General features: G+C 36.6%; 1 protein-coding gene across 3 annotated transcripts in view; it reads left to right on the forward strand.

The window, feature by feature from the left end:
* Positions 1-4,781: 4,781 nt before the first annotated feature.
* LOC129750895 (laminin subunit alpha) overlaps positions 4,782-18,198 on the forward strand; it is a 54,331-nt gene continuing 40,914 nt past the window's right edge. The window contains exon 1 of one of the 3 annotated variants that reach the window (XM_055746049.1): positions 4,782-4,937. The gene's annotated coding sequence lies outside the window, so the exon portion shown is untranslated. Of the gene's footprint in view, positions 4,938-17,344; positions 17,515-18,198 lie in introns of those variants that run through there. The other 2 variants (XM_055746051.1, XM_055746053.1) reach the window with 2 other exon arrangements.

Consider the following 18,198-nt stretch of genomic DNA (forward strand, 5'->3'; position numbering starts at 1 on the left):
TACCCATATTTTGTCAATAATATAACTTTTATTTGTTAAAACTATGAAAATATTCGATTTTTTACAAACGCGTTCAAAAGCAACCTTTGAAATCCTTGGATGTTAAACGCCCCAGTGTAGGCACATGATGCTCCAAAACATTGGATCAAAACGACTCAAAAACAACACAATATTCACAGTGAAAATAAATCAATCCTGTTATTTTATTCGAAAAAAACTGAAAAAAAAATTTTTTCCAAGTTTATCTACACATAAAAACAAGTGGTTTGTAAATATTTCTCAATGGAAAAAGGAATTTTTTTTTGAAATTTTTGACTTTATTTTGAACTGTGTCAGTCTCAACGAAATATTTCTGCTGCATTTGGCGACAAATTTAGCGAACCGATTCGATTTTCAGTGCACGTTTTTTACTCAAACCCGATCGAAAGTTGTAATTATTATGCATCGTAATGATAATTTAGGACTAAGCAAAGAAGAAGATCAAAAAATCATTTCGATAATCGGTCTGTATTCATGGAAAACTGCACTCCAAAATTTAGAATAAAACACGTGGTTTTGTTTACATCTTACCGAACAGCATGAGAGGAGGGCGATTTGTCCAAAAATTGATGGGGGCATTTTGATCGGTTATGTAAAATTAAATAAATCTTCAGTTTACAATAAAACAACAATTTACCACAGTTTTTCATCAATTGATAATTCGAATATACAATTTGAACAACCAATTAAATCAATGGTGAGGATGTTTTAAGAAATCATACTGGTGTTAAAGCTTATTTCATTTGATCACTTTTTACAACTTAAATGATAAATAGTCACCACAAAATTCAATTTGATTGTTATTCGTGTTTAAATGAACATCTGGTAATGATTTTTACTAAAATTACATGGTATTGATTTAAAGAACACATTTGTGCAAAAAGAATCTACTTAAAACTTCGAAAATCTTCAAAATTTATCAAAATATAGTCGCTGGCATTTTACCCCGCAAGGGCATTATAGACAGAAGTACCCTAAGTTTCGTTAGATCGGTTGAACACGTTAAAAGTTATAACGATTTGAGCTTGTAGTGTTTACTTTTGGAGATAGATCATTTTCACGTGTTGGTACAGATATGCTTGAAATCTATATTTTGACCTTTTTTCTGCAATCTTATTGAAATTTTAAAATTTAATTATTTTTTTCTAAATTGTCTTGTAACAAAAATTGAAAAAAACCAATTTTTTTTTTTTAATTTGAAGGAAATCCAGATTTCCATTCGTGCAACTGAGAAAAAGTGTCTGAATTCAGGTACTGGTCTTCGAAAACCAAGTTCTGAATCTCTTACTCTAGATTCAATTTCTGATTTTTTTACATCATAACTATAATTCTGCCTTTTAAGAAAACTTAAGTCTAAAAAAAATAAAATTTGTTAATTCTGAATATGAAAATTTCTTTTATTTTAATTGATACTGAATCTGGAATCTGAATTTGAAATCTGAAATCATAAAAAAAATCTGGAACCAGAATTTTACATCTGAATCTGAAATCTGAATCTAAAATCGGAGTCCGAAATCTGAATCTGAAATCAGAATTGAAAATCTAAATCTGCACCTAGAATCTGAAAATGAAATCTAAATCTCAAATCTGAATCTGAATCTGAAATCTGAATCTGAAGTCTGAAGCTGAATCTTAAATCTGAATCTGGAATCTGAATCTGAAATCTGAATCTGAATTCTGAATCTGAAATCTGAATCTGAAATCTGAATCTGAAATCTGAATCTGAAATCTGAATCTGAAATCTGAATCTGAAATCTGAATCTGAAATCTGAATCTGAAATCTGAATCTGAAATCTGAATCTGAAATCTGAATCTGAAATCTGAATCTGAAATCTGAATCTGAAATCTGAATCTGAAATCTGAATCTGAAATCTGAATCTGAAATCTGAATCTGAAATCTGAAATCTGAATCTGAAATCTGAATCTGAAATCTGAATCTGAAATCTGAATCTGAAATCTGAATCTGAAATTTGAATCTGAAATCTGAATCTGAAATCTGAATCTGAAATCTGAATCTGAAATCTGAATCTGAAATCTGAATCTGAAATCTGAATCTGAAATCTGAATCTGAAATCTGAATCTGAAATCTGAATCTGAAATCTGAATCTGAAATCTGAATCTGAAATCTGAATCTGAAATCTGAATCTGAAATCTGAATCTGAAATCTGAATCTGAAATCTGAATCTGAAATCTGAATCTGAAATCTGAATCTGAAATCTGAATCTGAAATCTGAATCTGAAATCTGAATCTGAAATCTGAATCTGAAATCTGAATCTGAAATCTGAATCTGAAATCTGAATCTGAAATCTGAATCTGAAATCTGAATCTGAAATCTGAATCTGAAATCTGAATCTGAAATCTGAATCTGAAATCTGAATCTGAATCTGAAATCTGAAATCTGAATCTGAAATCTGATCTGAAATCTGAATCTGAAATCTGAATCTGAAATCTGAATCTGAAATCTGAAATCTGAAATCTGAATCTGAAATCTGAATCTGAAATCTGAATCTGAAATCTGAATCTGAAATCTGAATCTGAAATCTGAATCTGAAATCTGAATCTGAAATCTGAATCTGAAATCTGAATCTGAAATCTGAATCTGAAATCTGAATCTGAAATCTGAATCTGAAATCTGAATCTGAAATCTGAATCTGAAATCTGAATCTGAAATCTGAATCTGAAATCTGAATCTGAAATCTGAATCTGAAATCTGAATCTGAAATCTGAATCTGAAATCTGAATCTGAAATCTGAATCTGAATTCTGAATCTGAAATCTGAATCTGAAATCTGAATCTGAAATCTGAATCTGAACTCTGAATCTGAAATCTGAATTTGAAATCTGAATCTGAAATCTGAATCTGAAATCTGAATCTGAAATCAGAATCTGAAATCTGAATCTGAAATCTGAATCTGAAATCTGAATCTGAAATCTGAATCTGAAATCTGAATCTGAAATCTGAATCTGAAATCTGAATCTGAAATCTGAATCTGAAATCTGAATCTGAAATCTGAATCTGAAATCTGAATCTGAAATCTGAGTCTGAAATCTAAAACTGATATCTGAATCTGAAATCTGAAATTTTTATTCTGAAATTTGATATTGTAATCGGAAACATGGAAGCTGATTTTTTTTAAATTTATTGTTTTTAAATATCAATTAAGTTCAATAGTTTCATCTATTTTGTTATATTTTTCCGTGTTGAATTTTTTTTTGCATTTTTTTATTGCGCTGATTATTTGATATTCTTTGAACTCTGTCAGTTATTGTTCATTTTGACTCTGTTTTTCTTCTACAGTTTACCAGATTTTAGTTACTACAATTTCAATCATTGGCTGCACAATTTGTGTGATCATTGAGGTTGAGGTATTCCTTTATCTCAGTCCGCCGTTTTTTTCCCGAGTAGTACGTTGGATAAAAGAGAGCCTTCTCTATAATGTGGCAAATTTTCGGAGGTGCCGAATTTTTGTTCCTGAAATCGTTCTAGAAAAGACACCGTGAGGTCGTTAAAGCACAGAGAACAGACGTACAAGCTCGAACAAAAAATCGTCAAAAAAGTGTGTAAAATTTCAAATGCTATCACCCAAAAAATACGTTAGAAATTGACTACAAACAGTGCCATCTATTGCGCCGTTCAAAAGTTACAAATCAACTTTAAAGTGCCCTGTTTTCAAAAAGGCGTAATCGTATATGAACTCACAAAAAATTAATCCAATGTCTTAGTAAAATGGACGGCTTTAATGTATTGCTAAATAAATGAAATCAGAGTTACTTTTAACTGGGCGAAATTTCACTTTCTTTATTTTTGCACTACTATGACAGTTAAGATAACTAACAGCTTCGGTTTAAGTTTTCGCACTTCTTGAACAGTTATTTATGTAAGAAAATGCATCACCTATGTCCAGTCAAATATAAGAACATTCTTGACGATCAGTCTTACCCAGCAGTATTGATTCTTGGCATTTCAAAGCGGGTTACTTTCACAAATCACTTTAGCATCCAGCTGTTTAAAACTATGTATTTCTAACAAATTTGAAGGGAAAAGATAATATCTAACTTTTATGATTTTTTTTTCATGCAACATGGTGAACGTTCGTTCATCACTTCAACAGCGATTTTCTTGAAGCATGCTAAGCAGCACATACGACCTATAGAAAACTGACTGAAACTTAGTCAGCTTTGTTTTGACAGTTCTCTTTGATGTATTTGGAGACATCTGGTGGCCCAGCCAAAAGACAAAAATTGGTTCAAAAAGGGTGTTGGGATTTTTACACAACTTTCGTGGGCTAGCTTGTATGTCTGTTCTCTGTGGTTAAAGCGACCACAAGTTGTAATATTCCTTACAGCACTATAGAGCATCAGATTTATTTAAAATTAATAACTTTCCTCTTCCTGATTTTCTCTTTCCTGTGTGGAATCTTACAAAAATTATGGAGAGCTAGAACCAAAATAAATGCTATTCTCTCACTCAGAATTTCTGAGTGCATTCTGAGTCTGAATGCTCATGCAAAGCGTGTTTTCTTTTGCAAGTCACACTTTTCATGTACCATGCTACGCGTCGAGGGAGCGTCTCCATGCGCATGTTATGCTTCGACGTTGTTGTGTATCCATCTTAAGCCGTCGAGAGCAATAATCGAGGAAACATCGCGTCGCGCAACCACCGTTGGCGCTCTTATTCAAGCATGGAGATCTGATCAATGAACAATTTTCACAAGAATGAAACTTTCAGTTGTGCGCGAGATATCGACCGGGACGGACGGAATATTTTAAGAACCAAGAAGTGGACAAAGTGCAACCGGAAAACATTTGAATAAGAAGCAGCTAAGAAGAAGCAGAACTGTGACTTGGTGATAATTAAAACTCTGATCGTAGGAGTTTGGGCGAAGTCTTTGGTGGAGGTAATATTCATTGGCGTCGAAGGAAGATGTTCAAAGAGAATATTTGCTAATCACGAAAAGTCATGGTGATCGCGGTGGAGTTCGTGAATGTGATGAAGAGTTTCCTGTGAATTGAGGGCATTGGAAAATAAAATTTTTGAACTGTTTCAAAAAGATACAGTAGCACAAATCAAATCATTTGCAGTTGAAGCAAAGGATACAAAAAAGGAATGCAGAAAATGGTGATGATGATGCACTGTTTTTACCATAACCAAAGGTCGACAACGGACAACCCAGAAACAGACCAAAAAGAGATCAGGAAAATGGAGGAAGATGCAAACCTATGGTGATTCTTCTTCGGGTTTGCTCCTTCTGTTCGACTAAGAATGAAGTTAAAACATGCTCCAGACTTTGTGGATGTTTCAAAGTGTGAATGAATGGGCCATTCAGTGTAGCATAAAGGAAAGAGGCAGTGAAAAATGTCCGACGTTGATATTTTCTGGGTGCATTTGGAGTTAAAGTTCAACCATTTCAATACCTCGTTACCGTGAACAACGTTGGGATTCTCAAAGGCAATGCTGATAAAGCCACGAGGCCGAAGGGAATGAAATCCAGTTGATTTCATAAAGTGTTAATCGGTTATAATTAGAATAAATTGATGATCTCATTTCATGATGCAGAGTGTGGTTTAATGATTGAATTATTTTAGTATGTGCTGTTATGGGGCCGAGTCCGTGTTCGAGTCGCAACACGGATTAAGTAATGAAAATGAATAATTAATACCAAAAAAATTAGCAAGGAATCTGAAGCCAATTTTACCTTAGTCATTTTTATAGATATACGAATTGATTATTTAGTAAAACTGTTTAACAGAGATATCGATAATCTCATGATTAATTTTTTCTTCTTTTTTTCTCAGCGATTTTTATAATTTCAAACTAGAATTATAAACCCATCATACAAGAATCACATCTCTAGGGGAAGATTACGCAATACTTCTCGATACCGATACTAAATGATCTCACAAAAGAAAACAATCCGTGATCCCTCGATGTGATGGAACATATGGGGTAAACAAACGAAGATCACCGTATTGCCGCCTTCATATTTAAATATCCACACACCATCTTCGCGGCTAATGTTTGCTCCGTTTATTTAAACACAAACCCCAACCAATCGACCGCGTGCTTCCGACACAAGTTTTCTAAATGGTCGGATGTGGACACCGATATAAAATCAGTTGATTTTTTCTATTTATTTACATAGTTTTTCAATTGATTAATTTATCATATATCCAGTAACTACAATTTGTTACTCGATTTGGATGGGTGATGTTTCGATAATAGGTATTTTTGAAAAGTGAGGAATGATTTCCAAACATATAAAAGCGAAGAAGGGATCTGGCAAATGTAAAACTATTCAAAGACTTGGACGTGGGGAAAAAGATTCAACCGGTTTCGGATCGCTTGGAGACGAGCATAAAATTCTAATTGTACATTCACACATAAAAATAGCCTCTCAGATGTTTGAGAAAGTGTACCCGATCACAAGAGAAAAACAAGATTATATCAAGATGAGATATTTTGATATTCAATTTTTTCCTATCACAATGAGATATAATTTAGGAAAAATTCTTGAATAGCTTCCCGATCAGGAGAGCATATCAAAACTTCTTCCCAAACCCATTTTAACTAGGTATGATTATTTATTCAGTTACAGCTTTGCTATCAAATTCTTCGTTCTTGTCCCGATCAGAAGAGAAAACAAAATTATACCAATATGAGATATTATGATATTCAATTTTTTCATATCAAAATGAGCTTTAATTTAGTACTCGTAGTGTGTTCAAATATCTCAAATTGTATCAAAAAGTTCATGCAAGAATAACTTAATTATATCACATTAATAACTAAAATTGAGTTTTGCATGCAAGCTTTCTTGCAATACTTGATTGGGACTCAGGTACCCTCTTGTATACAAGGCTGTATTGTCTCCTTACCTTGCACTCAAACTTTCATGTATCATTTCAAACTTGCACAACTTTTGAAACGTTTTTGTACAGTCAGAAGATTTGAACCTCGACCTGACAGTTGAGAGGCGCGTACGCTACCACATAACCATACCTGATGAATTCAAATAAAGGCTTCAGAATTCCAATAAACGCTTTCCGAGCAGGCAAAGAGAGACAGGAAAATAACTGTTTTTTTCAAATGAAATATATTTTTTTTTCGAAACGACAATAGCGAAGATTTTGGATATCAAAGCTGTATCTGAATAAGATAATAATATCTCATTGAGATGGGTTTGAATAGTAATTTTGATATGCTATCCTGATCGGGAGCTTCAGAGTTCAAATGAAACACCCAAAATAATCTGTACGTAGTGGCTACGTGAAAAACTACATAATTTTTATCCAATTTATTTTCACGTAGGTGCTACGAAATCAATATGTAAATGCGTCCCTATATGAATATGTGCTTCATGGGAAGCACCTACATTTTACGTGTTTTTTTTTGTGAGTTCAACGCGGTTTGTTTTTGGTAGCCACTGGGAATGTTTTAAGTATTGGAAAGAAAATAAGGGGGGTTTTTTATTTCTTATTTTTCATTACTTACAAAACTTATTTTTTTGTGAATAATCTTTATTTTCACAATCTTTACACAACATATTTATCACTAACACTACACTCATTAAATATAAAACACTTTTATTTTTGTACATCCTGCAACACAGCTTTCTATTAATCCTGTAAAAATTAAAAAGTATGCATTAATAACAAACGTATTTTTTGAATAAAACATATTTTACCTTGTCGTGAATAGTATTCCGTTGAATATCTTATTCGGAGAGTCCCACCAAAGGAGCCATTAAAGTCCAGAGCCATTGCTATCAGAAAAGTAAAAAAAAAAAACAAAAATTAGCTGATAACAATCAGTGATGGTAAATTTCGCCCGTCACGCTCACGCTAGAAACTATTAAACCATTTACGATTCAAAAATAACCATTTTTGACCTTTTCCCGGGAAATGTCATTTTATGAGTTCTTCATGAGAAGTCATAAAATGACTTCTTAGGGAGAAGTTCGAATATGGTTATTTTTCAACCGAATGGGATTCTGGAGGAGAAGTTGAAAAATGGTTATTTTTCAACCGAAATTCAAATGAGTTGCCTTTTTAGATTCATGAGGATTTGTCATAAAATTTTCGATAAATATCGTCATTTTTCGTTCAATCGCAAAATCACAGAAACCGAAGAAAGAGTAGTGATAATATTTAGTATATTTTTGTTCTAAATAGTTTTTTTGGCGACAGAAATCAAAGTCCTTCTGGGACGGTACATTGTTTTCGTGCCAGCTGTTGTAGAATAAGCTGACTACAAACTATTCCCTGAAGCTTGCTGTTGGGCCTAGACAAGTGGATGCCTTCAAACGGATTGGCTGACTGAAGGACGTTCTTTTTAGGTGCTTTCAAATTAATTGGGGCCGGATGATTGTTGGTAATGTTGGCACCGGTAGCTGGTACAGGAGGTGAAGCCATCATCGGTGAACGTGGCGCAGGAGGAAGTAGCTTGTAGAGTTGATGATTCGGCTCCTGGAAGTAGCGTACGGGGTACCAAAAAAAGATGAGGACTGTATCGCTGATCGGCAGCGAAGCCTAAACAGGAAACGCTAACAACTGCGCTGGAAGTGGTGGTCTGTTATGCTTTTGATGAAAATTGTGCTAACACTAGAATTTCGACGTCCTAAAATTAAATAAAACATTTTAAAAGAAAATCGTAAATACATATGTCAGAAAATATTTTACCAATTTTTGTTCTAAACGGGAGTACTTGTTTGATTGCCCTCGGAGTCTTCTTGGCAGGGACACATGATTTTGTTGCGGTCTTTAAAGCATGCAGTTAAAGGTGGTTAAAGCCCCAGGAGATATTTTACTCCGATTCGATGGAATTGTCGGAATGAGAATTCATCTTTTTCCACAAGGCATCGAAACCTCGAAAGTATCCGGAGTGGTAGTCCTATTTAAATGGTTCTGCTCTGCCGACATTCAGTTGAATTTTAGAAGGGTGACGGCAAACAAATCTATCACGTCGAATTTTCGCATTTCGGTATCCAGCTGCTCGTCCGGAAGTTATCCTGATTTGTCATCCTGAAATGGCATAAGCAATACCGGAACTGCTGACGATCCACATATTGAGAAGAATACAAACCTCATGGCTTCTCTGGCCTGCCAGCGGTAGCCCGCTGTAGGATGTAGGGCATTTTTATGATCCTAAACAGGATGGCCATAGTACCTGATAGCTGACTATGAGAGGAAGAATGGTATTGAAGATTGGCCATAAGTTTCCTACAAATAAATTTTGTTACCTGTCGAACTCAAGGATAATATAAGCAAAGAATTACCTTCCAGCAGCGAGTGTGCTTTGTTATTTGATCCTAAAATTGAAATACTTTTAACCCTTCCGGTGAAATCCATCCGATATCGGATAAAAAACTTCCGAACAACGCGTACAACTTTGCCATTATACAATGTTTTTTTCGATTGAGGTTAAATTTTCATTCTTTTTTTGGTTAATAACCGAAAAGTTGGAATATGGTTAAAATTGTAACATGAAATATTTATGAAAAATAACCATATTGGCAGTTCTGCAGAAAAAACTAAAAAATGGTTACTTTTCATTCGAAAATGGTTAAATAAAAATGAGCGTGCTTGACCCGACTAGTTTTGTTTCATCAAACGACTGGCACTGTTCTCAATTGACGGAGCCTCACTACTCGCATGACGGCTAAAGCACGACAACAATCAACATTTCTCCATCATCGACTGGCGAAGCTCCTACACATGGTCAAAATTTCTCCTGAGAGTGACTGGCAAATCTCTTCACACTTCGATCGGCTGCTGACTGTAGGTACGACTAATTGAACGACTTGCTGGCAGAGAGCAACAATAGCAATAAAAAACTGAAAACGAGCTTGCTGCCAGGAGCAACAATAATAATAAATGCTTTTCTTGTTCCTCTTTGGTCGTCTTCGGCTTGCTGGCAGGAGCAACAATAATAATAAATGCGTTTCTTTTTCGTCATTGGTCGTTTGAATGCGATTGCTTGACTAGGTTATTATTTTAGCTTCAAATGACTGGGGAATGAATGACTGGCAAACGAAGTGACTGGTCGTTAAAGAACAGTCAATTGAGTTTGACGGACCAAGAGGCTTCACAGTCACAGCTTCACGCCTCATGACGATGACTTTTGCCAAGCCTGATTACAATTAACCATCATTATCACTTACCTAAACGACAAATCCAAAAAAGATTAATTCTCACTTGTTAACATGTTTCGAAAATTTGCTGACAGATCTTCCCCAAAATTTCAAATTTGGATCATGTTCACGACTTAAAAAAACACGTATTATTTCATATTTTTTTAATTTTTATATTTCTAAATAGATTTGGATAGACTTAAAAAAACTATTTTTTGAAGCTGCATAGCTTGGTCATTTTTTAACGAAAATCACGCATTGAAATTTTATCAGTATTTTAAAGTTATAACCTTTTCCCTCTACGCACACGTGTTTTTTCACATTTTCAGCAGAATTTAGTACTGTAAAAGAATTTAAACAATTTTAATGCATGAATATTTCAATAAGCAATTATAAAACTGAAAAAAATCGCATTTCTAACAGCATTTAGACAACAAAAATTAATGAAAAAAAAACTATTTGCTTTTATTGCATAAATTGCTTAGTTAAATTGTTTATAAAAAAGCAATTGGCCAGTGAAGAAAAAAGTAGGGGAATTAAGAGCATAATGGCCACTTTTAGGAAGACGCTTATTCAACCATAGAAAACAGCTATAATATGTGACTTTCATCGTCGTTTCGCGTTCATACACTAAAAAAGTCTATTTCCTAACTCGATTATACTTGAAAAGGTAGATAAAACCGTTTAAAAATGCACTTTAAATTTTTCTCTGAAAGCTGAAAATCAGTCACTGTAGGGGCATAATGAGAACCCCCACCGGGGTAGTATAAGCAACATTAACCGGGGCACGATGAGCGTTTTCTGCCGTGGAATCTAGCAGCGAATTTCAATCGATGAAGTCAACTGAATAATAGAGCTACAGCTTGACTTGTTTCGTCTGACGATTTGGCCTATTGGATAGATGTCGGAGAGATAATCAGTAGGCTCGAGTTCGATACCTGTTCGAGGTGATTTTTTTTTCATTCACCTTTCATGATCGATGCATTTTACACTAAGCGGTGAGGCCATCAAACAAAGCAATACTTAACACAATTCACAAAAATCAACAATACTGTCAATCACGTACAGAAATGAAATTAAGATGAATGATAGCAATTTTATTCACTTTCAATATGCAAAAAAAAATTAATTTAATGTTTTGCTGTTCAAGATATCCAGATTTATGTATACTTACATGTATACAAGTACATTTTTCCATTTTCAATATTTCATAAATTCATATTTAGAACATAAATTAACTGTTCTACTGAAATTTTTTTAATATCGTTTTTGGATTCAGCGCCCGTTTTTACATTGAAAAAAAAGGGTCGGAAAATTAAGTTTTTTTTATTTATTTTGTAAACTAGTTTTATTAGAGGTTCAACCGTATTACACATATAGGATCTCAGTGAAACTTCATGTTTCTTTGCAGAGATTCAATTCAAGCTTAACACTAACGCGTGCATCTTTCAAGAGCATGATGGCTAGCATCTTACGAATGCTAAAAACACCAGCCCACAGAAAGAGCACTATATATGCCGTAACCAAGATTCGTTCTCTTGACCTCTGGCATAGCAGGCGTGAACGCTATCCTCTTGGTCACGGTCGGCGGCAAACTTCTGATCCTACGGTTGACTCTTGAGAATGTGATAACCGATAAATTAAGTTAAATACTAAAGCATGGATCACTACAAATCTGGACGCACTATTTATTTTACCATAGTGCTCCTAGTTGTCGGATCTGGAATGTTTTGGCAGCACTTTGTAGAGGAATGTTTCTTCTACCAGTGCTGAAAATTTCATTACGATTAGTTTTGTTTCAAAAAAGTTACACATGATGGAAGCCGCGAGATGAAAATAAATTTTGAACACCCATGTCAAAAACCCGACGTGGTCGGGTTCAAAAATCGCGAAATCGCTAAAAATTGTCAAATAACCCGTGTGTAGCGTTTTCAAACGTTTCCGTGAGATGCGTACTATAGATCGGCAGGTTCATACCAAGCATTATAGTGGACCTAAGAATCAGAAACTGCATTTGAAGGTGTTGAGAACGATCAAGGAAAACACAGGGTAGTCGGACTATGACATTGCCAAGAAATTCCGACCGGTGCACCGTCAGCAGAATTCGTCTACGTGAAGGAATACGATCCTATCGGACCAGTAAGCAACCAAACCGGACATTGAAGCAGATTTAGTAGCCAAAGGACGTGCCCGCAAGTTATACAAGAAGATTCCAACGAAGTTCGACGGATGCATCCTCATGGATGACGAAACGTACGTGAAGATGGATTTTGAGCAGCTTTCTGGCCAAAAATTACGTAAAGCCACTGCAGTGGTGCACTGCACTGGTCATGGTGATGTCCCCGGCAACTTCAAATTTGTTTTTGCTGATAAGTGTGCAAGAAAGTGTTTGATCTGGCAAGGTATTTGCAGCTGCGGACGAAATATTCCGGGTTTTGTGAAAAACAAGATCATGGACTCCGAAATTTACAAGGAGGAATGCCTGAAAATCTTTTTTTTTCGTACATTAGATCTCACAAAGGACTAGTTAAGTTTTCGCCAGATTTGGCAAGCTGCCACTACAGCTAGGAGGTTCTACAGTGGTATTGGGCCAACGGGTGGATTTTGTCGAAAAGGACATCAACCCACCCAACTGCCCTCAATTTCGCCCTATCGAAAAATTTTGGTCAATTGTCAAGCAGAAGATGAAGAAGAATGGTAGGACGACTCGGGAAGCAACAGAGATGAAGAGATTGTGGAACAAAATGGCCGCTGAGGTCAGCGAATAGGGTGTTCAAACTATAATGAGTGATACTCAACCAAAAGTTCGAAAATTCATCAAAACAACATCGGAATAATTTTTTTCTTATTTTTCCTATAAAGTGCAATAAAAACCCCACATTTCAAGTACAAAACATTTTTATTTTGTTTACATAGCTCCGAGATAGACCCGTTTTAATGCGTCCAGATTTGTAGTGATCCATGCTTTAGGCTTGTGATATAAAGGGTGATACGGTCAAAATTTGGTCAAGGGAAAACGCGTGTAAATCGGTGAAATCGTTTATTTGAAAAATCAATTTTTTTTCCTTTTTTAAAACGAACACAAAGACATACAGGATCTCAATGAAACTTGATGTTTCCTCGAAGAGATTCCTTTATCTTAATTCTAAGCGTACATCTTTCAAGGATATGATGGCTAGCATCTTACAAATGCTAAAACCACCAACCCACAGAAAGTGCACTATGTATGCCGTGACCGGGATTCGATCTCATGCCTGCTGGCTTAGAAGACTTGAAGGCTATCCTCTACGCCACGGGCTGCGGCTTTTTTTTCAATTTCTTTTTGAAGTTTAATAAGTATAGAATTCAGGAAAAATATTCAGTTAAGCTTCCGCTTTTCCAAATCCGAATTGCCCGCTTAACCCCTGCCATCAGATTTTGTACAGCCACCTTGTCCACCTTCTTCGCCGCAGAAAGCCAGTTTGCCTTGAACTGCTGGTCGTCCTTAGCAGTTTTTTTTGGTCTTCTTCAGGTTGACAAAAGTCCAGTATTTCTCAATTGGGCGTAGCTCTGGCGTGTTGGGAGGGTTCTTGTCCTTGGGAATCACCTGCACGTTGTTGGCGGCGTACCACTCCATGGCCTTTTTACCGTAATGGCAAGATGCCACATCCGGCCAAAACAGTACGGAACAACCGTGTTTCTTCAGGAAAGGCAGCAGACGTTTATTCAAACACTTATTCACGTAAATTTCTTGGTTGACAGTCCCGGAAGCTATGAAAATTATGCTTTTCAAGCCACAGGTACAGATGGCTTGCCAAACCAGATATTTCTTCGCGAACTTTGACAGGTTCATGTGCTTGAAAATATCTGCTACCTTTCCCTTCCTTTTGCCGTATAAAACTCCTGTCCCGGAAGCTGTTTGTAGTCGGCTTTGACGTAGGTTTCGTCGTCCATTACCACGCAGTCAAACTTCGTCAGCATCGTCGTGTACAGCCTCCGGGATCGCGCTTTGGCTGTCGTATTTTGTTTATCATCGCGATTTGGAGTCACTACCTTCTTGTAAGTCGATAGTCCGGCTCGTTTTTTTGGCTCGATGCACGGTTGCAGACGATACACCCAGCTTATTTGCGGCATCTTGGAGAGAGAGGTTAGGGTTTCGCTTGAAACTATCGACAACTCTCTTTGTCGTCTCGTCGGCTTTCGGTTTCGATTCCCCCCCGATCCAGACTTCCTGGCTGTCGACAAACGTTCCCCAAACACTTTAATTACATGTGTAACGGTTGATTTGGCAACTTTTAGCGATTTTGCCAACTTTGCGTGCTAGTAGCTCGGATTTTCACTATGCGCGAGCAAAATTTTGATACGCTGCTCTTCTTCCTTGGACGGCATTTTGACAACTGAAAAGTGAATTCCAAAATCAAAATAGGAGCAACATTCTACACACACACACCTTCAAAATGAGAGGTTTTAAAATGCAAAATTGAAAGAAATACGTCAAATGGATATTGACCATATTTTGACCGTATCATCCTTTAGCTCAGGTGGCAAGTCAGTTGCTCCAGAGCCGATGTCCGTGAGTTCGAGCCCGAGAGTAAACATCGATCACAGTTGTACCGGATAAGTTTTTCAATGAATGTCCGCCAACTACATCGTTGATATAAGTTGCGAATGACATAAAGATGTAATAACCACTATAATCGATACAAAAAAAATATTTATGATGGAATACGTAGTAAAAAAAAACAAAAGAGAAAATAATAACCACACCAAAACATAATCAGCGTACAATTAAGGATGAGAGTTAAACTTTTCTCTGCATCTGTTCTGAAAGAAATGAAATTTTCTCTCAGAACGCGCATGCGGAGAGTATGTAACAGTATCGACTTTGCCGAAAATATTCTTCTTGAACATCCCGATTTCATTTCGATAAATATCGACTTCAAATAACAGATTTCACTTGAGCATCCCCGTTTTACTCAATCTAAAATTAGATTGCGAGTTCTGCTTGCCAGAGAGGTCTCCAACTCCAGGAACTCACGAGAGTGCTGCCTACCGAGGCACTCAACGGCGTCAACCCTCCTTTCGAGGGAATTCCATCTATGACGTCATGCAGGAATTTTGGAATGAGATATTTTTAGCAACTGGGGTGTGATCGCTAGCGTATGGTTTAGGTGAAGCCTGTTATCACCAACTGGTTGGTAGGCGCCCGGTAGTGGTGAACCTGCTTGTCGATATAGCTCCACCCGAACTTAGACCCGAGATAGGAGGTTTGATTTCGGATGGGTGAAAGGAAAACAATTCTTATAAGAAGATATTTTCTTCGGGGAATTTCGTAATTATTAGTTCGCTAATAATTACGTAGTTCCGGTCACGAAGATCAATAACCAGTTTGATCTGAGGGCTGATTCTTTTCTCGTCCACTTTTCTTTGGACTGTGAAGCAGGAAGGATCGGAAATAATTTGGATATTCGCGCGTGCATTAGTACAAAAAGGTACTAATTTAAAAACTAGGTCTTCAACAAGTATTAAAAGTTACTTTTTTCCCTCAGTTTTCCCTCCGAGTGCATCCCATATTTGTGCTAGTTTTTTTAGTTCGATCAGAATTTGAAGAAAGGGTAATTGGTTTTTAATTGAGATGAAAGTGCGTAGTGGTTCAATTAATGGTATTCTCAGATCACCGGAGGTGGCGATTGTCCTGCAATTCCGTACGAGCAGTTCACAGAAAAAGCGATACCGACTTGCGAGAGCCACCCAACAACACGTGGTACGTTTCGACCGACAAGAACACCGTAGGTTCGGCGAAGCGGCATACGCGAGACGGCAGCTTGGCAGCTTAGTGAACCGACCTATCGCCAAGAGAACCCACGACCAGGATTTTCCCGGAAACCGAGCTTCTTCCGGGTAAAAATAAGGTTTGAGCAACTGACAAACGAGTGAGTACTCATCATGGAAATCAACCGCAGCATTTTCTTCTACCCATCTAGGTCATCAAGTGATCAACCAACTGCGATAGCTCAGTCGGTTGAGTCGCTGCAGTATTCGAACCCAGCAATCGTGAGATCACGAGTTCGAATCCCGTTGAATTTACAATTATTTTGTGTTGCTTTGCAACTTTACCAAACTCGTTTGAGCGGATCTGAGATCGATCCGGAAATGATGACAACATAATATGATGATCGTTAATTAATTGAACCCACCACAACCAAACCCCAAAAATCGCACTATTAGAATTTCCTAGGAAAAATTCTTAGATTGGCCATTCTGAAAATAGCACTCTACCACCGTTAAATCTGAGGGAAATTCAATAAGCCAGGAAGCGCTTGCGAGCGCTTAGAGTTAGGGGGAAACACCCAAACTGAAATGTAGCAGCTAGTAGTAGGAAAATCGAAAATCTAAAATCTAAATTCACCCACTAACCACCAAACTATTCTGATGGCTTAATATAATAGATCTACAATTCAATTGAAACTTTGTTGCAGTTGCTTTTATTTATGAGTTGAAGATTTCGTTTTTTTCGGGTTTCGCTTTTTTACTGGAAGATTGGGTTGACTTCCGATGTTTTTCAGCCCCCAATTCTCCCTCCTAAGCGGTCCTAAGGAATTTGTTCGGGTAAAGTGGGTCAAATGAGGAATTTTGAGAAAATTGATTTTCTTTTTGCGTTGGTATTTTTGTGACCAACAAAGACCTTATCTTCGAAGTTGTTATTGTTTTCCAAGTAGCTTGTTTAAAGGTCTTTGGTTGGAGTCGACGGTTTGAGGAACAGTGGGGTGATCGGTAATCCAGGGCTATACAAAATACACCCACCCTATTGATGGGTCTCTTGGCCGGGCAAGCACTAAACAGGGGGATGGTCTCTTCGGAGTGGCGCATCTAAATCATCCGCTTAGCACCTTGATTACTCCCACGCCCAACTGCCTCCCGTTGCAAGTAGGATTTCCTTCAGCATTCTCATCAAAGCAAAATGATTATGTGTTTTACATGCTCTTCGCAATGTTGCCGGCGATGAACCGTTAATAAAGTATATGCCTACCGGGTTGCGTTGCGTGAATACCGCTTAAGCCGGCGATAGTAGCAATAATCGACGAAACATCGCGTCGCACAACAAATGTTGGCGCACTGATTTGAGCATGGAGATCAAGGAGTTAGAAATAATTTTCATCAGAATGAAACTTTAGTTGTGCCCGAACGATCGATCGTGACGGACGGAGTTTTTTTTAAAAGAATCTTTCATCTGATTAAAATTTTCAAATGAGAAGTGCTACGAGATAAGCCTGCATGTCGAAAAAAAAGCAAAGAAGAAGCAGTATTGTGACTTGGTGTTAATAAATATACTGATCGTGGGAGTTCGGCGAAGTTTTAAGTGTAGGTAATGTTTAGTGATGTAGAAGGAAAATGTTCAAAGAGAATGTTCAATGTGTGAATAAAGAAGAATTTAAACAAAATTATAAAGCTTTTACAAAAAGATAATTTTTTTGAAAATCAAAGCATTTGCGGATTAGTTAAAGTATACCTACAAAAAGGAACAAAAAATGGTGCTGAAGCTACATTTTAATTTTTTTTTTCACAACCAAAGAAAGGGTCGATGACGGGCATATCAAATCAACCAGAAACAGAATAAGATCAGGAGATCAGGAAAATGAAGGAAGATGCAAATCTCTAGTGACTATTCTTCGGTGTTGCCTCTTCTATTCGACTTGAAATGGATTTCGGTTAGAACATGCACCAGACTGTGTAGGATCAGTTCCAATGTGTGAATGAAGGGGAAATTCATTGTAACGTAAAAAGAGAAGATTCAGTGAAATGTAGCTTAGCTCCAGTCATTCTTACAAATTGTTATCTCGAACTACGTTGGGATTTTCAAATGAAATGCTGATTGGGCAATTAATCCAGTTGAAAATGAAGTAAATGTGTGGCTCAGTTATCAGTTACAATTAGAATAAAGTGATGATCTCATTTCATGAAACAGGGTGTGGTAGTATTTGACATCAAATAGCTGTAACAATATATGTATCTATTTCTTGTTTAGTAGAAATGACGAACAGAGATTTCG

This window comes from Uranotaenia lowii, chromosome 3 (genome assembly GCF_029784155.1).
Source record: "Uranotaenia lowii strain MFRU-FL chromosome 3, ASM2978415v1, whole genome shotgun sequence".
In the NCBI taxonomy this organism is placed as follows: Eukaryota; Metazoa; Arthropoda; class Insecta; order Diptera; family Culicidae; genus Uranotaenia; species Uranotaenia lowii.